The 21,396-nt window shown below is 42.9% G+C and overlaps 1 protein-coding gene across 8 annotated transcripts in view; it reads left to right on the top strand.

Annotated features, from left to right (window-relative positions):
• The first annotated feature begins 478 nt into the window (after window positions 1-478).
• Window positions 479-21,396, top strand: part of PLXNA1 (plexin A1) — a 471,845-nt gene continuing 450,927 nt past the window's right edge. For 6 of the 8 annotated variants that reach the window (XM_070738367.1, XM_070738366.1, XM_070738363.1 and 3 more), the window contains exon 1: window positions 479-803. The gene's annotated coding sequence lies outside the window, so the exon portion shown is untranslated. Of the gene's footprint in view, window positions 804-1,912; window positions 1,989-2,541; window positions 2,587-21,396 lie in introns of those variants that run through there. The other 2 variants (XM_070738364.1, XM_070738365.1) reach the window with 2 other exon arrangements.

Raw genomic sequence — 21,396 nt, 5'->3', positions numbered from 1 at the left:
GCGGGGGGGGAGCTTTTGGGGAGGTTTTTGCATTCAGTTCTCAGGTTTATGCAAACAAACAAACATCCCAAATAATTGCAATCGTCTTTTCTTTGGCTGCTTTTCTTGACTAGCCTTGCTTCAAAGTCCTATGCATGGAATTCAGGGGGGTTTCTTTCTTTCCATGGGATTTTGGTTCGCCCCCTCTGTCCCACTTCTTCTTCTTCCTAAGGAGCGAAAGTCCTACATTCCTTCCTAAGGAAGAAAAGTCCCACGTTGCGATCTTGTTTGGAATTCTCCACCCTTCCCTTCCCTCTCTCCGCCCGGCCGGCCCTCCCTTCTCCGGTTCTTCTTCTTTTTTTTTTAACCTAGGCGAGCATGGCCCTTTTAAGAGACAGGCTCGGTGGCGTCGCCCTTTTAAGAAGGCGCCAGCCTCTCGCGGCATCTGGGGCCTCCCCTTCTCCCGTGCTTCATTCTCTTCTCTCCTCCTCTCGTGCGCGGATACGGGCAGATCTGAACGCCCCCTAGAGGCGGTTGGCGAAAAAAGCAGCCGGCTAGGCTGAGCAGCCCCTTTGAATGTGTGTCTCAGTCTGCCTCCCCGGGAAGTCAGAGCGAGGCTGGAGTTCCATAGGAACCCCGCGCTGCATTCCATTCCCTAACCATCCCCTTCATGCTGGGCAGCGGCGGCGGCGGCAGCAGCAACGACGCGGCCAAGGAGGCTCCGAGCCCCCGAGTTGCAGCGGGGGGCTGCACGGCGTGGAATGTAACGACGACGATGAGGAGGGTGGCCGCTGGCTCGTTCGAACCGAGCGCCGATGCAAACTGTAAGTCACCCCTGCCCGCCTCCCCTCGAACTTTCCCCTTTTGCTGGTTTCTTTAAAAAAAATATTTGGCGAGGTATGTGTATGTGTGTGTGAGAGAGTGTCTGCGTGCGTACAGTTTTGTGTAGCGCGGGGCGGTGGTGCGGGAAGCGCATCGCAATGTGTTTTCCCCCCCTCTCCCCCAGCTCGGCTCCCTAATAATAGTTGCGCCCCGTACGAGGAGGCGACTCGTTGAAGCCAGCAGGGGTTACGGTGTGTGTGTGTGAGAGAGAGCGAGGCACACGCAGCAAACGGGGATTGCGGGGCTTTCTTCGCTCGAGGGCTGGCGTGGTGGTGGTAGCGGGGAGAGCAGGGAAGCCTGCGCGGCTTGTGCCCGGGAGAGCTCTGCAGCCCCGGCACGCGGCGAGGGGACCGCTTCCCGTGGGTTTATTTATTTATTTGTTTACGGCTCTCCGCCTAAACGGAGTTTGCGAGATTTCTTTTGGCTGAGAGGGTGGCGATCGCCGCCGCTTTTACACTGCTGCTATTTGGGGGTGGGTGGGTGCCTGTGTGTGTTTTCGATGCGTGTGTGTGTGTTGGGGAAGGTCGTAAATTAAGGGGAGCGCGTGACACACACACATACACACACCAAATGGAAGGGAACGGGATGGGTGCCGAGGAGGGAGACAAGGGGCGTTTTGCCTGATTGAAAAAGATTCGCGCGAGTGCTTATGTGTGTTTGTGTGGAAAAAATAATCGGGCTTCGGGAGAGGGAAAAAACTGCCTCCCGGTTGCTTGTCTGAAAAAAAAACCGTGGCAGCCGGGCGGGCAGACTGGCTGACTCGGTGCGGGCAAGAGTTGACAATGAGACGTGTGGAGCGTTGGCCATTAAAAAAAGTACCCGAAGAGGAAACCGGGCAGTCTTTGGAATGGACAAAAAGGGCGTGTGTAGCATAGTAGTTCCGCGGCGGCGGCGAGCGGCGTGAGGGAAAGACGCGAAATGGAAAAGCCTGGAACGGAATGCCGCGTGGGGGGTTGTCACAACTGAGCGCTGCGCGGACGTTGCGGGCGAAGCCTCTTTTCCCCCCTTCCTCGTGAAAAGGACTGCTGAAGCCTTCGCGGTTTTTGGTCGGCTTCGGGCCGAAAACGCGGGTAGCGTGAGGCGAGAAAACTCCTCCCTGGTAACCTCGGGAGAGGGAGAAAAGGGAGGTAAGGAGCTCGCCGAAGGTGTGTGTGTATGTCTGTGCGGTGTGTGTGTGAGGGAGGAACTGCAGCAGAGCCTGAGGTAGGACGAAGAGAGATAGCGAGGAGCGTGCATGGCCGTGAGGGGGGATAGAGCAGCGTGGCGCTCGCGTTTTGCCCCCATACCGCTCCGCTTCGTTTCTGCATTGGCCGCGCGCTTGTAAATTATTATTATTGGTTTTTTTCCGGCGGAATTTGCTGCGGCGGTTTGAAGTTGTTGAGGGGGGGGAGGGGGGGAGAAAGGGAAAAAAAAGAGGACCGGCGGCTTTTCTGAGGAGCTTTCTCTCTGCAAGCCGGATGGCGCCCTGCTCTTTAAGCCCGGAGGCTTTTTTCAAAAGAGGGAGGGAGAGAGAGAGAAGCTTGGCTTTGGGGAAAGACTGGCGGTTTGCGTAGACTGATCGAGAGCTGGCGGGAGGGGGGACGGACGGACGGAGGAGGCGAGGTCTGGAGTCACTTCGCAGTGCGAAAGTGACTCAACTTCCCTCCCCCCTCCTCCTCCAGCCGCCTTTCTCGTCGGCGGAACGAACCCGCCGAAGATGGTCGTGTCGTGTCCGTCTCGGGAGAGGTGAAAAGTTTAGCTTTGTGTAGGGGTGGGTGCCGGTGGGCGGGAGGGAAGAAAAGGGAGAGAGGGTGCAGGCGAAGAGGACACCCGGCGAAATCGTGCCGGATGGGAAGGCATCCCGGAAAAAAAAAAGAGAGCAGCGTCCGCAATTCACTGCAGTCTTCAAAAGACCTCCGTTTGCCCGGTCCCCTCCTTCCCTCCCCGTCCAATTTGGGGACTTTTCTCCTTTCCTTGACTCTATCCTGCCTCGCCTCCCGTCCCTAGTTCACTCCGTTATGTCCCCGGAGTTTAGGAACTTCATCGGGAGAGAAAGGGAGCACGGAAAGCCCTAGATGACCCCTCTTCTTGATGGAAGCCCTCCCCCCACTTTATTTTATTTTATTTCATTTTATTTTATTTCTATGCCACCCACCTCCCTAGGGTCTCAGGGCGGCTCAGAACAAAAAAATAAAAATAGATCAATACAAAAACTAATTTAAAATAATTGCAGCCATCCATACATTCATGGGCTGACCTCGCTAGTACACCCCCCCTTCAATGGCCCCAACCTGGCAGAAAAGCAAGGTCTTTTACAGCTTTCCTTCCCTAGGACTGAAGTTGGAAATAGGGGCTCCCACCATGGTGATGTGTGGGACACAGGAATGATGTCCCACTTGCTCTTCTCCCAATGGGCAAAACTGCTTCCCCCCCTTGCTTTCCACTGCTTTTACTTTTCTGTTGGTCAGCTTCCTTAACAACGGGCAGGAGCCATAGTCTCTGGCCAACAGCAGTCCGTGGCCTTCGCTGTGCCTCCCTTGGCAACTTGGGGGGGGGCTTCCTTGACTACACCAAGGAGTTTGCTGAGGGCAGTAGTGCTAGCCCTTTTCATGCCCCAACTAGTTACACGCACAAACATGCACACCCATCATGCACAGATTTGTGCCACAAGAAATGTAGCAGCCTTCTGGAGCCTTTGCATAAATAACGCCCGGAAAAAACGCACACCTATACACATAGCTCCATAAGACGTTGCTCATTCATGAATCCTTGTTGCTTGCGGTGCAGCTATTAGCGAAGGCTCTGATGTGTTGCCACCCCAGAGTAAGTAAGCTTTCTTGCACAGATGAGAAATCCGAGCTCTATTCAGTGAATGAGGGAAACTGTGTGTGTAGGCGTGTAGGTGTTGTTCATAATGCATATGTATAAGGCTTCACAATAAACAAGAACTGGGTGGTTATGAAGTTTAAACTACCCTGAACCTCTAGGCTGTATCCAAAGAGCATTTAATTCTTTAAAAAAATAAAATAAAAAGCCCATTAATATCATGTGTAGCAAAATTAGCAGCTTGCTTGCATTTTTTTTTTTTTAAAAAGACTAGCTTTCCTAGAGTCATTGATTGTGTCTCTGGGTATGTATATGTATAATAGTGTATGTGAATCTAGCATCCCTGTTTATGGCGAATGTGAGTCTCTAGCACATTTGGAGAGGTTTTGAATATTCAGATGCAAGATGAATCCAAGTAATTAAGATTATTTGAAAAATCCTCCCTCCCTCCCATGCTTGTATGCACTAGTCATCCCCTTTTAGCCACTTAATGTTTTGATAATCTTGGCAGTGTGTTTATAAATATTGATTCAGCCTGTAGTTTTGTACATACATTCTTGAGAATCAGTCCCATTGGACTCAGAGCTTGTTCTAGAGGAGACTTGTTTGGGACTGGGCTTGGATGTCTTCATTCACTGGCTCTGACAGTAATGATATAAGATAAGGAGGATAAAAACAGAATTTGCATGTGATTAGTGGTAGGAGAATAAATCTAATTAAGGATAAGGGAAAAATGCAAAACCAAATCCCTTTTCCACTCTCTTGTATCTGCAGTTTGCAGGATAGCATCTTCAGTGTCTCCTTTTAGGGATGTTTGTGGAAGAAAAGTTTAGATTTAAGATGCCTTTTAGGAAGCACTTTTCCTTCCATTTGAGATGGAATCTGTAAGATTTATTAGGAAACAGTTGATTATTGCATCTTTAGTAGGATAGAAATTATGCCTCTGGATTTACAAAGGAGGGGGGGGGAGAGAAAAGAGGGTATGAGTTGAGCAAAAGCTATTGACTGCCTCAAAGATTGTTTGAAAACCATTTCTCTCAGTATAACCATCTGATTGGCTTCCTGAACAATCTCAATGTCTTTTGTATGTAGTCAGAGGGTAAAATGAATGACTCAGTATCTCCCTTTCGAGATACCAGTGACCAAATTATACAGAGTGAGGAAGTCAAACAAAATCAGCAGACCAAACAAACCAACCACCTCTCCAACCCTCTTTGCATGTGGTGGCAGAGATAATTAAAGTAGGCTATAAAGAGAAGAGGCATTTATTTTACTAAAAAAAAAAATCTTTTAGTTCAGACTTTGTTTGCATAGTTCAACTTGCTTTATATTAGTAAATTACAGTGCTAGCAGCCTGAGACAATGTTAAGTCTGTGTGGGTGGGAAGAAAGTTTGGATCCAAAATAATACGTGATCACATAACAGAGATTTGGGAAGGAATGCTAGATTGGCAGTCCATTGCCTCCCATTCTGGATCTTTTGTTTTCTTGATGCCATTCTTTAAGTTGCCTATTTAGGAAAATAAATGTGTGCTGTACGTATGGTAGATTTCATAAAATAATAGCCAGACTGTAGCCCTTGTCTTTCACAGTTGGATTTCTGGGTACTGTATTTTATATGCGATGTGGTAAGTAAGGGTTTTAGGGATGCAAGACAAAATATCCATTTTACCATGCCCCAATGGATTCTTGTTTCTTGTTTGTATATTTGTATGCACATTATCTTCAATGTTTAATATCATTAATTTGGGGGCTTATTATTAAAATAATAATAGCGTGATATCCAGTTATTTGGGGGAAGATATATATAGCTATCTTTTAGGTCACATTTATATACTGAGTCTTGATTCTAGTTTCATATATTTTCAAGGGATTTCTAATCTTCCTTGGAAGGATATTTGCCTAAGACATTGCAGAGCCATTGTTAGTTGACTAGCAGTCTTTCCCAATCTGTGCCATATATTTTTGTAATTTGTTTGCTGCGGTGAAATGAGTTCTTGTGGTTCATAAGTCATAGTGAATGGTTGGGCATGTTGTGTGAACCTAGAAAGTTCACACAACATGGCTTAGATTATGTTCAGCATAAAGCAAATGTGTTTGGGGTGTGTGGGGGAAGGACTAGATACAAATGTTTATTTTTCAGGTTTCTTCCACAGTAGATTTTAACACTGCTTAATAAAGAAGAGTTACTTCGCAACACATCATCTAATCTTCTTTGCTATATTGTCATCTCTGCTCTTAGTACACTGAAAATAATATTGGGTTCATATTGTCAGGCACTGTAAATTTTAAGATTTTGGCTGATGAGAAGTGAATTTTTTCCCTAATTGATGAGACAAGTGCCATTGATTTTATTATTTTCTTGAAGTATAATATATAATTGTTACTTTGCTGATTACCGTGCTTAATTTGTTCTTATATCTCAGATTTTTCAATGTTCCTGAAAGCTTTCCTGTTAAATCGTGATATATCACCATTCACGTTCTTGAGTGTTACCAATTGCAACACTCAAGTACCTGGCCACTATATCAGCAAACAGAGGTCTAGATTCTTGTCATTGCTTTGCTTGTTTGATTGCAAATCTTTATGCATGTCCATGAAGAAGAAAATACCAACACTTTCTATAGTGGAGATATATGTAGTTCAGTGTTAATCTGTTTAATTCTTGGTGTTCTTCAAGATTGTGCCTCTTCTTGTTCATTCTTTAATACGAGACAAGATAAAATCATATCATCATGTTACCTAGTCTTTTGTTTCTCAACCATGACAACTTTAAGATGTGTGAACTTCTACTTCCTGAATCCCCTACCCAGCATGCTGATCTAGCCTGATGATGGAATGTCCAGAAGATAAGCAAACTCAGAGAATGCCAAGAACCCAATATAAGCACACACACACACCCTCAACCTCCCTGTGTGCTTTAAATGCTCAACTGCTTCCAGACTTTGGTCAGAAATTGCCAGTTGAATGATATCTGTATGTTTACCCAGTCTTGTTTTGTTTCTTTTAAAAAGCATGCTTACTTTGAGTTATTGCTACCATTGTAACTCACAACTATTGCCCTATTGTTGCCCTTGAATGAAAGAATGCATATGTTTTGTTTGTGCTTTAAGATGGATAGACACAATTCATAGCCAAACAAACCATCAGATATTAGTGATAGAAGACCAAGAAATGGGGCTTTAATTTTTCTGGCCGTTTTTCCATGGATCTGAAGAGTTTGGCTTCTATCTGCTGAAAAGTTGTCTGCTCGTGGTGTAGGTCCTGAGGGATTGCCTTCAGTAAAGCAAAGTAAATGTGAAAATGCTCTGATGTGAGCCATGGTCCAAGTGTAGTGGCTCTTTTGCTGGTCCTAAAAAGGCGGAGAGGCCTGGCTGTTTTATTTTGTCTTCTCCATCTGTGTCATTCATTGTCTTTGCATAGGAGGGGGGGGGGTCTGGATTGTATTTCTGCAGTTGGAAAATCAAACCTTGCTTTTAAAATCAGGGCTTGGGTTTTTGTCTCATTAAAAGCAAAAATGGGATGGGTTGAGGAGAGACAGAGGATGGGGAGGAAAAATAAAAAACCCTGAATGAAAATCAAGGAATGCAGCTGAGGACTTAGCTTGGTTGCTGCCTAGCGGTTAGCCAGGCCAAGAGGCCACAAAGGCTATCTTGTCAGGTGTTCCTTTCTTCTCTTCGATTGTTGCCAACAATGGCAACCAGCTCGTATTTTTCAAAAAGAAAATTTGAAGCAAAAAAAGAAAATTTGGAGCAAAATGCAGAAATCATCTCTCTTTCTCTCTCTTTTTATTATTTTTATTGATTTTTATAATATAAAAGCACACACACAACATATAACAAGTGCTCAGTGATTGTGCCCACCACCAGACAAATATTCGTACCCCACCACTAATCAGGGGTGAGGTTTCTATAAATCATTTAAACCCAAGAGCGAAATATTTATTTACATATTATAAAGTGATTCCAATTTGTTTCTTATAGCTTGGTCTCAGATCCTACTCGCCATATATTGTCTTACCTTGTCCCATTGCCCCATCAGTTGTCGCAATTCAGTTTCATTAGTCAAATTCATCCTTTTGTCCATAATCTCAAATTGAATGTGGTCCACCATGTACTGTATCAATTTTGCATTGTCCATTTTGTCACATCCTTCCAACCTAAGACTATTACTGCCTGAGCGCTTTCTATCGCTACTTGTTTTATTTCTTTGAATTCTCCCATCTCATTACTTTTAACTAATACTGCCATTTCCTTAGTAATTATCCATCTTATATTAAATATCCTATTAATATCCTCTTGCACTTTTCGCCAAAAATTCTGCACTACTGGGCATTCCCAGAGCATATGCATAAACACTCCTTTATCTTGGCACCCATGCCAACAAATACCTTTAACATTCTGCTGAAAATGTGCAAGTTGAACGGGTGTGTAATACCACTTATGGTATTTTTATCTCTCTCTCTCTGTATGTATATGTATATGCATATGCATATTATATGTATATATATATGTATATGTATATATGTATATATGTATATGTATATGTATATGTATATGTATATGTATATGTATATGTATATGTATATGTATATGTATATGTATATATTACTGCTCTTGTCGGTCCAAGGTTTTGATTTCTGCCTGAATGGAAGCTTTTCACTTGAGGGGACCCACAGTTTTCTGTATTGTATAGACTCCGAAATTGAATCTGTGCAAGTCCTCTTGCACAACACAGTTATGGGTGTCACATCCAGCTCAATTTATTTTTAACTGCATCACTATCCTTAACAGTCTCCTTTGTAGTAAAACACTGTGCGCAGAGTGGTCCAGCATCATTAATTACTTTGTGAAATGCTTATACCACCCTGGCAGCTGTGAAATTTAGTTGCCCCAAAGTATATACAGTGGAACCCCGACATAAGAGCTGCTCTACTTAAGAGCAACTCGAGATAAGAGCTGGGAGGGGAGAGATATTTTTGTTCTACTTACAAGCCCAAATTCGAGATACAAGCGCCAAGGAGCTGTCTCCTGAAGCCAAACGCTAACTTCCGCGTTCGGCTTCAGGAGACAGCTGCGAAGCGGCACGCATGTTTTAAAAGGTTGCAGCCGGCCTGGGGGGGCTCGGGGGGGGGGATGCTTGCAGCTTTCTTTCTTGCTCTTTTTCTTTCTCTCTTTTACCTTCCCTTCCTCTATTTCTTCTTTTCTTTCTCCTTCCCACCTTCTTCCCTCCCTCCCTCCCTTCACTCATTCCTCTCTTACTCTCCCCTTTCATAAGTTTCCTTGCTTCCTTCCTCTGTTCCTGTCCCTTCCCTCTTTCCTTCCTTCCTTCCCACCCTCCGTCCATTCATTCACCCATTCCTCTCTTGATCGCTTAAAGCCGGTCCCTGGTGCAAAAAGGGTTGGGGACCTCTGTCCTACAGGATTGGGTGGCAGAGAAGTTGAACATATGTAAATTTAAAAGTTTAAGAAAGTTTACAAGTTAAGTGAAAGAAACTTCATTATTCATTTATATGTACATGTACATTTCTTCATTAAAAACATGTCTTTCTGCATAATTTAGACTAACTTTGTGAGTTTTTTGAGGGCTGGAACCAATTAAAATTATTTACATTAATTCCTATGGGGAAAAGTCGTTCGAGATAAGAGCTGCTCGACTTAAGAGCCCAGGTCCGGAACGAATTAAACTCGTATCTTGAGGTACCACTGTATACAGTTGTCCTTGTAGCACATCTGAAAGGATAACATGAGGCTGTTTTATATCTCTTTAAAATTGTAAAGCAAAGCATAACACTTTATCTTGCTTGATTGTCTCTAGGGCCACGTAAGACGTGCACAGTGCAGGAACATGGGTTTTCTTACAATTCTGTGTTTTGGAACACCTTGACATTTCTTTCAAAGAAACAGCTGGGCATAGAAACTGGCGCTGGGCACAGAGATGAGCACTTTATAGCTAGCAAGAAATGGTGGCAAAATATTGGAAGAGTGAGCTTTGTGCTCTTGGGCATTCGCTAAATCCAAGTGACTGATCTGATAGGCAATACTTTTACCTGTTGCCAATCTGGAATGAGAATGCAATGGGCAGTTTGAACAGTGTATGGAATGAAGAGGACCATTAATTAAATGTTTTGGCCAGCCCTTGAAGAAAAAAAATTCAACATAATTCTGTATCCTGTTATGGTAGTACAGTGGTCCCTCGATTTTCATGGGTTCGAACTTCGCGAAACGGTTATACCACGGTTTTTCAAAAATATTAATTAAAAAATACTTTGCGTTTCCCCCCCCCCATACCACAGTTTTTCCCGCCCGATGACGTCATACGTCATCGCCAAACTTTCGCCCGCCTTTAATAAATATTTTTTAAATAAACTTTAATAAATAACATGGTGAGTAATAATCTAAATGGTTGCTAAGGGAATGAGAAATTGCAGTTTAGGGGTTTAGAGTGTTAAGGGAAGGCTTGTGATACTGTTCATAGCCAAAAATAGTGTATTTACTTCCGCATCTCTACTTTGCGGAAATTCGACTTTCGCGGGCAGTCTCGGAACGCATCCCCTGCAAAAATCGAGGGAACACTGTATATAGTATGAGCAGAGGGACTTGGCCAGGTTAGTTCAAGAGATCAGCAGCAGGCAAGGTGTGCAGAGTTCTCGGGCCACTCTAGGTACATATTTCATTTCAGTTGAACTACTTTTGCTGGTCTGCAGTTAATCTGATTCTGTGTTTGCTAGCTTACCTTTACCAGCATGCGTCACCCACAGTTTCCCATCGCTCATTTCTTGTTATTTTTCCGGGGTAAACAAAATGCCTTTCCTTAGAATGCTGCCATGTATTCCATTTTGTAGTACTAGTTTATTAATTTAAATAAATAAATTAGTTTATTAGTTTGTCGTGCATATATCATACCGGGTCTAAAAAATAAAGCTGGGTAATCATTTTGCATTTGGAGACTGAACTGAAACTTTTGTAATTTTGAGTGATGTGTTGGGGGAGATGATTATACTACTATGTATAAAGCAGTGTTTCCCAACCTTTTTTGATCCGTGACACATTATTCACAGTTTCAAAATCCTGTGGAACATTGAGCGGGTGGGGGGGGGGGGCTAAAAAAAGTTTGGACAAAAAAAATCTCTCCCCCTCCCTTTTGCTCTATTTTTCTCTTCCTCCCTCTTTCTTTCTCTTCCTTTCTTCCTCTTTCTTTCTCTGTCTCTCCATTCCTCTTTCTTTCTCTATTCTTTCCTTCCTCTCTTTTTTGCTCTCTTTCTTTCTCCCTCCTTCCCCCTCTCTTGCTCCCTCTCTCTCTTCCTTTCTTTCTCTCTTTCTCTCTTGCTATCTCTCTCTTTTAAAGGATATTTGTTGCCGCCCCCACCAGGGAAGCTCCAGCTGTGCGGGGCACTGCCAGTGCCTCCGCCCTGGAGCTCTTGCTCGCCGCCACCATCCCCTGGCTGCTGCCTAGTGCCACTGCTGCCGGTGCCCTCCCGCTCCTGCTGCCGGGCTCCAAAGCACACTTGCCCCCGCCCCCACCAGGGAAGCTCCAGCTGGGCAGGACGCTGCTGGTGCCTCCGCCCTGGAGCTCTTGCTTGCCTCCGCCATTCCCCGTCTACTGCCTGGTGCCACTACTGCTAGCACCTTCCCACTCCTGCTGCCGGTGCCCTCCTGCTGGACCCCAAAGGATAGTTGTTGCCGCCCCTGCCAGGGAAGCTCCAGCTGGGCGGGGCGCTACCAGTGCCTCTGCCCTGGAGCTCCCGCTCACCGCTGCCATCCCCCAGCTACTGCCCGGTGCTGCTGCTGCCGGCACCCTCCCGCTGGGCCCCAAAGCTCATCTGCCTTGAAGAAGGAAGGCACAAAAAAGGAGGCGCGAAGAATGAAGCTCAGCTTCCGGTCTCAGAAGCTGAGTTTCGCGGAACATCTGACCATGTCTCACGGCACACTATGTGGGGCAAGACTCAGATTTACCTTGTTTCACTTGGGAGTATTTTAAAATGTTTGCTTTGGTGTGCAAATCCAGTTAGAGATGCCTTCTAGATCTGATCACTTTCGTTCCAGTTAAAATAATTGATGGGGAGATTTTCCTTCAGTGTTTAGACGTTTGCCACTCAAACCATCTTATTTCTGATACTCTGGGACTCGCCAAAAGAGGACTGTGTTACCCAGATAAACGAATAGTGTACAGAGTGTGAAATGTAACTCTCATTTATACCTACACTTAAACTTAAAATAGTTATTCACACATCCTGTTTGCTGTAGGAAAACAGTTTCCACCTTGTAAATACCTTTGCTCCTTTAAATGGGGAACTGTTTGAAGGCGATGGTGCCTTCAACATATTTTTGTCCTCAGCTGCAGAGATGGGATTCAGCAGGTTCTGACCATTTCTGGAAAACTGGTAGTGGAAATTTTGAGTAGTTTGGAGAACCGGTAAATACTACCTCTGGCTGGCTCTGCCCTCATCTATTCTCTGTCTCCTGACTCCCACGTGATTGGGAGGAAATGGGGATTTTGCAATAAACCTTCCCCTGGAGTGGGGTGGAAATGGAGATTTTACAGAATCCATCTCCTGTCACGCCCACCAAGCCACACCCACAGAATTGATAAAAAAATCCCTTTCCTGGTTATTGAATATGTTTCCTGGCTATTGAATCTGTTGACTGGGCCACATTGTCCAGAGAATTTGGAGGTTCTTAACCCTGCTTGGAAATGAATCCAAATATACAAAGGTTTTCATTTGTTCCAATTTGTGATATAGTAATTAATGCTAGAAATACATGGAATTACCTTTGCTGATTTTATTCATTTTATAAGTAATTAAAGCAAACATACTTAAAGTAGTTTCTCCTTTCTTCTCCAAAACAATCCTCTGAGATTAATTGGGCTAAGAGAGACTGAGAGCCTAAAGTCACCCAGCCAGTTTTCATGCCCAAACTGGGATTACAACTCACAGTCTCCTCATTTTTAACCACTAGACCGAACTGCCTCTGATTTAATTGATTCTGTTCTGGTAATGAAATGTATTGGAGCTCTGGTGATGCAATGGTTAGAATGCAGTAATGCAGACCAATTATGCCCTCAGTCTGGAGTTCGACCATGATAGGGCTCAAGGTTGACTCAGACTTCTATCCTTATGAGGTTTGAAAAATAGGAGCTCAGATTGTTGGGGGTAACATGCTTACATTGTAAACAGCTCAGGAAGTCCTGTAAGTGCTGTATATAAGTTTAAGTGCTATTGCTATGCATTCTTGTACACTCTCTATCTTCTGTTTGTCACCATGAAGGGATATTCTCCTCTTATTGGGAGTTCCATTCAAATTTTTTAACATGGGATGCTCAACATAACAGCATACTGGAGAAGTCTTCAGCAAATTTGTTAGGTATTCTGTTGATTATTCAATATTGAGCGCACCAAATAGCAGATTGAAGGCATGGAGTGACTGACAGTGAGGTAGTATATGTATTCTAGGTTGCAACTACGGAGAGGGATGGCATACAAATTTAATAAACAAACAAACAAACAAACAAACAAACAAACAAACAAACTAACTTTCTGGATTTTGGGGGGGCAAGCCACCTTCCCAAAAATAAAATCAGAATTGAATTGGATTAATTTATTCAGTTTAAGGCTTGTTTTATGTCCAAGGTGTTATATGTAATGTTCCTTCCTCCCGCTCCCACTTCCCTTGACAAAACAAACAACAAACTGAGAATGTTTGGGCTGAGAGAGGAATGAGACCCCATTAAGTTTTCATGATTAAGTGTGGATTTGGATCTTAGTGTCTCTACAATCTTAATTGCCAACCTGTGCTGGCTCCATGATTTTTAATCTTGATTTCCAGCTTTCAGTGTATACCTTGGAATGAATGGAATGCAGTTATTTCCTTGCCACTATTTAGCTTGTCTGAAAAGAAAGGTAATAGTTTACTAATCTGAATTAAGTGACCTTTCCTATAAATCCAGGCGCAGACAATGGTGTTAATGGGTGTGGGAAAGATATGGAAGAGTTTGTTTGTTATTGATGTCTTTCTGGATCATATTTTTTCACTCTGACCTGTCTCGGACACCCAAGGCCACCCCTAGAATGGTATTTCTGCAGCTTGTAAAATAATAACAGGCTGTTGTGTGTGCAGACATGCACAACTTATTGGGCTATCGATTGTTAAGTATTTGATCCCTTTTGGGGCCTGGATCCTGAAGTGACAAATACTGTGAAATGAAAGTGTATTTAGAATCTTGTATAATTCCCTTTTCATCAAGGATATATTCTGACCCATTAAGAGGGGTCACTCCAATTTCACCCTGTGAAGAGCAGCTGTTCAACCTTTCTCGGAGAGGGGCGACATAGGTTCAAGTCTCAGTGGGTATGCCTACCGTAGCTGATGAGGCCAAAATAAGGCCAAAATTGATCTATCCTAGTCTCCCTTAATTTTCAAATTCAGCAAAAAAAACCATGTGACACACACACACACACACACACACACACACACACACACACACACATATATATATATATGTCACATGTTTTGGGGTTTTGTTTTTTGCTGAATTTGAAAATTAAGGGAGACTAGGATAGATCTATTTCGGCCTTATTTTGGCCTCATCAGCTAGCCATACCCTCACTGGGACTTGAACCTGCAACCTTTGCCCTGTAAGGCAGAGAATTAACCTCTAGGCTACAGTATCCAATCCCTTCAGCTCTGAACCAAGGAAGGGTTACATATTTTTGTGTCGAATCATAATTACCCCAACAACAGCCAAAGAACTAATAAAGTTTGTGACTTTACATTGTTGTGAACAGAGGATAAAATGGTAAAACTAACTATAACAACTATGGCAAAAGAAAGCAAAGACACTACCAGTAGTGATAGGCAATACCAAAACATCTGGAGCACCACTTGAATTCCACTGTCAGTGACAAAACCACCAACAGTCAATTGCAAAAGGCAGCTTTGTTTGGAACAGCTTACATGCAGCTGTGTCTTTAACACTACTCAACATCATCTGCCCATCCCAACCATTTGGGAAGGACTTGATAGGTGGATAAAACTGCCAAATTTGGTCTAAACAAGCTGGCTGACTGTGTGAAGGATCACAATAAAATTCTCTTACCTGCATTTCTTTGTGCCAGCAGTGTTTTTTACTTTTGGAAGAGATGTTTCTGTTCTAGGCTGAGACTTGCTGAAGTTTTCTTTATGTCATCGATATTCCCATGCCCTTCAAACTCTAGGCCAGTGATGGCAAACCTATGGCATGGGTGCCACAGGCAGCACATGGAGCCATGTCTGCTGGCATGTAAGCTATTGCCCTAGCTCAGCTCCAGTGTGCATGTGTATTCTGACCAGCTGACTTTTGGTTCACAGAGATGCTCTGGGAGGGCATTTTTGGCTTCCAGAGAGCCTCTGGGAGGATGGGGGAGGGTATTTTTACCTTCCCCTGGCTCCAGGGAAGCACGAGCCTGCTGGGCCCAGAAATTGGGAAACAGGCCTTTTCCAGCCTCCAGATTGCCTCCAGGGGCTGGGGGAAGCTGTTTTCATCCTGTCCAGGCATTTAATTATGGGTGTGGGCACGTGCGCGCATTCTTTTGGCACCCAAGGAAAGAAAGGTTCGCCATCACTGCCTTCTAGATGCTACAGAAAATTTAACTAACCATCATGAGTTTTGGCTAAAATTAAGTATGAAGCTTGGAGATTTGAAGTTTTGTTTCTCAACCAGCTTCAGAAAAAGACTACCTTTCCAACTTTGTCTTTGTGCCTGCCCATGAAAATGCTTCCATTCCCTTCTCATTGCAATAAAAACAAAAATTAAAATGATTACACTTTAGTGGTTCAACCTCAGTCCAAATTAAAGGAAAGGCGTTGATGTTTCTCCCTGTATACTTTTAATGAATGAAGCTCAGCAAACTCAGATAATATAATTAAAACTTTATAACATCAAGTTCATATCTTGGAATGTTTTACAGCTGTAAAACTATATAGCTATCCAGATATTGACTGAATTACAATCCTAGATTGTCTCTTCACTAAGAACCAGTATGGTATTTAAAGACCTAAATTCAGACCCATCCTCAGCTATGGGCTAGTCACCCTCTCTCTTTCAGACCATATCTCAGAGATAAGATCAAATGAAAGAAGACCCTCATGTAAATGAATTACCTTGAGCTTTGGGAGAAATGAAGAATATCAATTACATAAATTACTTGACCATGGTGTCTAGGAACAGCCGGGAGCTGTCGTTACCAACAGCTGCATGGCCACTGGTTCCCCACTGTTCCTTAAAAAAACTTGTTTTTCAGAAACTTTGGGAAAGTAGCACTAAATGGAATGGAACGACAGAGAAGGTGGCTGCCATGGTTTATTGTTGCAGAACAGACAATTGCCATTTGTAATGCTTGTCCTGGAGCTATGGTTGGGTTGAGGTGGTAATGTTCTGTGGGCAATCTGGAGTCACTTCATTGTTGTCATGGATAATGATGTCCTTACTGCTTTGTGTACCATTGCAAACTCAGTAGGCTGTCATGAATCTTAATGGTTCTTCCAAGTCACCTGAGTGAATAATAGACCAGATGTGGCTGAGAAAGTAAAGGTCCTTGACCACCAAAAGTTCAGTATTGACCTGCTGAGCTGTCTGCTGCTGGACTGTTGGTCCAAAGACTGCAAAGCTATCACCCTTCAAAGATAGTACACCTCACACTGTTTCCTTATCTTCTACTTCAAAGGTGTTCAAACTTGGCAACTTTAAGACTTGTGGACTTCACCCCTCACAATTCTCCAGCCAGCATAGCTGAAATTCTGGGAGTTAAAGTCCATAAGTCTTAAAGTTGCCAAGTTTGAAGACCCCTATTCTACTTCCACATTCAAAACATTTATGTTCTGCACTTGCCTTATGTTCTTCTCAAGCCATCAACAATGGAATATACTATGCACATTTTCCTGGACATTAATGAACTTATTATGTATAGCTGAGTTTACTTCTGAATAAATATTCATTGGGTTCCTGTCATAAATTCTCTATTATGACTTAATGATCTCACAGTTTGCTCATCCTCTGTATTCTGAACATTAGTGACACACCGATGTTTTATGATCTTGGGCCATCTACAGTAGAGTGAATACAGGTAGTCTTGACTTACAGCCATTTATTTAGTGACCGATTAGTGACCATTACAAAAATGGCTTACCTTTGGTCCTTGTGCAAATGACCACCACAACATCCTACACACTCATGTGATCAGAATTTGGGTGCTTGGCCAGCTGATTGCATTTGTAACTGTTGTAGTAGCCTGGGGTCAATGGGGGAAGCCAAATTTATTTATCAATAGCATGATTCAATTAACGACTGTAGTGGTCCATCTAACAACTGTAGCGTAAAAGGTTCTAAAATTAGGCATGACTGACAACACCACCACCTTGCTTAGCAATGGAAATTTTGCTCCCAGTTGTGGTCATAAGTCGAGGACTATTTGTATTTTTTTGATTATCTGTTTGCTAGAGCGGAGAAGAGCAAAAGGGAGATATGTAAAAGCATCAGACATCTAAGTTAAGTGTTTCCTGTTCTACCTTGATAATCTGTTCAAACTTTGCTAAAATAGCACCTCCCAAATGAAAAGAAGGACTAGGGGTGACATAGAAACATAGAAAATTGACAGCAGAAAAAGACCTCATGGTCCATCTAGTCTGCCCTTATACTATTTCTTGTATTTTATCTTAGGATGGATATATATCCATCCCAGGCATGTTTAAATTCAGTTACTGTGGATTTACCAACCACGTCTGCTGGAAGTTTGTTCCAAGGATCTACTACTCTTTCAGTAAAATAATATTTTCTCATGTTACTTCTAATCTTTCCCCCAACTAACTTCAGATTGTGTCCCCTTGTTCTTGTGTTCAATTTCCTATTAAAAACACTTCCCTCCTGAACCTTATTTAACCCTTTAACATATTTAAATGTTTTGATCATATCCCCCCTTTCCCTTCTGACCTCCAGATTATACAGATTGAGTTCATGAAGTCTTTCCTGATAAGTTTTATGCTTAAGACTTTCCACCATCTTTGTAGCCCGTTCAATTTTGTCAATATCCTTTTGTTGATGAGGTTTCCAGAATTGAACACAGTTCTCCAAATGTGGTCTCATGATAGCAGTATTCCAAAATCTCAGGAGCTCTGCATCTGAAGGCAGGACAAGGAGCAATGGACGGAAACCTCTGACAGTGAGAAGAATTAATCAGTGGAACAAGTTTCCTCTAGAAGTTGTGAATGTTCCATGACTGGAAGTTTTGAAGAAGAGATTGACCAACCATTTGTCTGAAATGGTATAGGGCTGTGATGGCAAACATATGGCAACGTGCGCCACATGTGGCACGCGGAGCCATAACTGAGGGCACATGAGGCATTGTTCTATGTCAGTTCAAAGTGCACCTGTGCCTGCTGACCAGATGACTTTTGGCCTTGGGGAAGGCCATTTTCGCCTTACCCAGACTTCAGGAGTCTTCCCTGAAGCCTCCAAAGTGCTCAAGGGCTCAACGGGCAAACTGAAGTCCGTTTTTCTGAACTTCCGGTTTGCTCGTTGGGCCGTTTTTCACATTCTGGAGGTTTTAGGGAAGCCTGAGAGTGAGAAATGGCCCAACCGGAGGGGGGGGGGGCATATGTGGGGATGTGTGCATGCTCATTGTAGCATGTATGTGGGGGGTTGTGTGCCAGTCAGCATGCATGCTGGTGCACTCCAATTTTAGGCAAGTAAGAAGAAAAAGGTTTGCCATCACAGGTGTTCTGTCCAAGGAAATTTGCATACTGGCCACTGATTGGATAACAGTGGCTGCTGCCAGTTGTAAACGGCTGTCAAAGCCTCACCTACCCTATTGAACTGTTTTTAAAAAGTGTGCCATTATTTTAGGGTGCTTCTTGTACTACCCAGCCTGTTAGCAATCAGCCTGGTGTACCCGATCTAACAACTGGTATAGGATTTCTTGCCTAAGCAAGGGGTTGAACTAGAAGACCTCCAAGGTCCCATCCAACTCTGTTATTCTGTTCTGTTGTAAAAGCTATGGACTACATTTTTCTTCATCCCTAGATAACCCATCATGGCTGGTTGATTACATGTGTGATATAATCCCATATACCAAGGTGACATTAGGTGAGGAAAGGCTGCATCTTCTCTCCATCTCTCCCAGTAACCATGAAGCAGAACTGGAGTCCTTCTCCATGCCCCTTGGCTAAACAAGGGATTGGACTCCCTGTGCTGTGTGTTGTGTGCTATGAAGAATGTGCTGTGAAGAGCAGTGGGCTCACAAATACTAGGCCTGGTAATTTTCCTGTCCCTTAAGAACATATTTTAAAAGAGTCTAAAATTAAAGATGATATTTTAAAAGGTTTTAAAAGGAAGCATAAAGGCAACTGAAAATGATGCTGCAGAGCCAATGCCAACAGCTTCCTGCCTTGTCTTTCAGATGAAATCCCTGGAGGGCTGTCAGCACCAAATTGCCCTTTTCTATCTCGTACACATCCACTCAGCTGGCCAAGTTAACAGCGAGGCTGAGAAAAAGCAGTAACCCAGTTGCGGCATAAACTGCACTTTGCCACCAGCCAAAACCTGAGAAATTTTAATCCGGCCAGTGACCTTCCCAATGCTTGGGAGCGGGCCAGTGGCTATTCTTTTTTCTTCGTTCAGTTTTATTTTCCAGATTCCTTATGCTGATGTTGGGGTTATTGATGCCTGATTAACTGTGTGCATTGCGATTGCAAAAGCTCTAATTTTCTTTTATAGCAGAAAGGAGAGCAGATAAATGAGAAGCCTTTTGTCTACTTATTATAACATCCCTCCTGGCTCATTCTCCTTTTTTTCTTTTTTGTCATCCCTTTCTTTAAATTTATTTAATTTTTTTTTTACAGACAGCATCACCAGCGCGTTTTGTATTATTATCATTCTTTTTTAGGAATTCTTCATCAGAAAAATCTAATGTGTCTATTCTTTTGACTCCCTACCATTTAATGCATAAAGTGCAGGGGTGATGATTGCATTAAAATGTATATAATTATACCATGAGGGGGAAAATAGCCTTGTTAATTGCATGGGTGTTTTCAAGTAATAAGTATTTGAGTGATTCATGTATTCTTAGGAGTTGGCTAAAGCAGTGCTATTGTCCATGGTGGAAGAGATGTGTTTTCATATCATTTGGAGATTGGGAACAAAACAGAATTTGAGATAGTTTTTGTAACTCTTAGTCTCACTATGCCTTACTGGGCTCTTGGGAAATGGATCGCACAGGAGCTTGAACATTCAAGCAACAAAGCACATCTATACTTGAGAAAGAACCATAGCATTTTTGCCCTGCTCATGACTTCCAATTCAGTTTTTTGTGTATTTATTCAGAAATGATTTCTATGATATTCAGAAGAAGTTATTGTCAGGGAATGGTGCACAAGATTGCAACTTGACTTGATTAAATCTGTTGCTATTAAATGTATAATGTAAAAATGTAACAGACTTATAATACAAAAAGAAAGAAAGAGAGAGATAGCTTCCTCTAAAACGCCTTCCAGTAATAATGGTACATTTTTCATTTCTTTACATTTCTCTCCCTATTTTATTTTCATTTTTGGAAGTAAAAGACACAGATACAAGATTTCTCCTTTTATGCTGATCCTCAAAGCACTGCTGGAAGCTCTTTAGTGATGTTGCTTCTGTAAAATTACAAAAATGGGATTGGCAACATATTATTTTTAGCAAAAAGCAAAGTATCAACTTTTTTTAAAAAAAAGACCAGTCAAACTGAAGGTCTGTGGAGATTGTCAGTCAGAATCAAAGAAGCTTCTTGGATGAAAAGCAAAAAGTCTTCAAGGAAAAAGCCTGGCACAGTGGTTAGAGCACAGCACTGCAGGTTACTTCTGCTGCCTGCCGGCTGCCTGCAATTTGACAGTTCATATCCCACCACGCTCAAGGTTGGCTCAGCCTTCCTACTTCTGAGGTCAGTAAAATGAGGACCCAAATTGTTGGGGCAATATGATGACTCTGCAAACCACTTAGAGAGGGCTAATAAAAGCACTGTAAAGTGGCATATAAGTCTAACTGCTATTGCTAGTACTGTTGCTAAAAACAAAGTCCAGTTGCCTTTTGAATAAGCATTCCTGGGACAATCAAACTGAACGGGAGTACAGTAGAGAGTTGATGAAACTGTTTCTCATGCATACTATAGTCCCTGCCTCAAACAACTCCCACTATATTTTCTCCAAATTATTTTTGATATTTTGTGGCTTTTCTGGAATCATGTGACTGTTGAAGAATATTTGGCTCATTTCTCTGTTGCATGACATACAGTAAGGAGGGATTTAAATTTACTTTGAAACATAAAAAGAGATTTTTGGGAGAACTAAGGAAAGCAGTCATTGTTGACACTTCCAGAAAATTTGTGGCAGGTCTTTAAAATGTTTTATAATTTATTAACAAAAGGATGGAGTGTTCAGATCTGACTCGGAATGAGGTTTTGCCTTGGCGTGGGCACTCTTGTTTTACCAACTGGCAGTTCCTTGAAAGAAATATACAACTCCATACAGAAATAGAGTTCAGGAGGTGTTAAGGAGTTGGTAACAGGTTAGTGACATGTGGTTGCACTGTTGCTGCCTCCTTAATGCTTGCTTAATTCAAAACACTATTGTCTGGCCCTATGCATATACTAAGCAAGCTCAGGAAAAGATGGCAAGATAAGTCTACCTGTACTAGACCCAGAGCATGTTTGCTTCTTCAGACCCAA

Source organism: Erythrolamprus reginae, chromosome 2 (assembly GCF_031021105.1).
Source record: "Erythrolamprus reginae isolate rEryReg1 chromosome 2, rEryReg1.hap1, whole genome shotgun sequence".
NCBI classification, from domain to species: Eukaryota; Metazoa; Chordata; class Lepidosauria; order Squamata; family Dipsadidae; genus Erythrolamprus; species Erythrolamprus reginae.
Note: the sequence above shows the minus strand (reverse complement) of the source record. Positions and strands in the feature narration are given on the sequence as shown.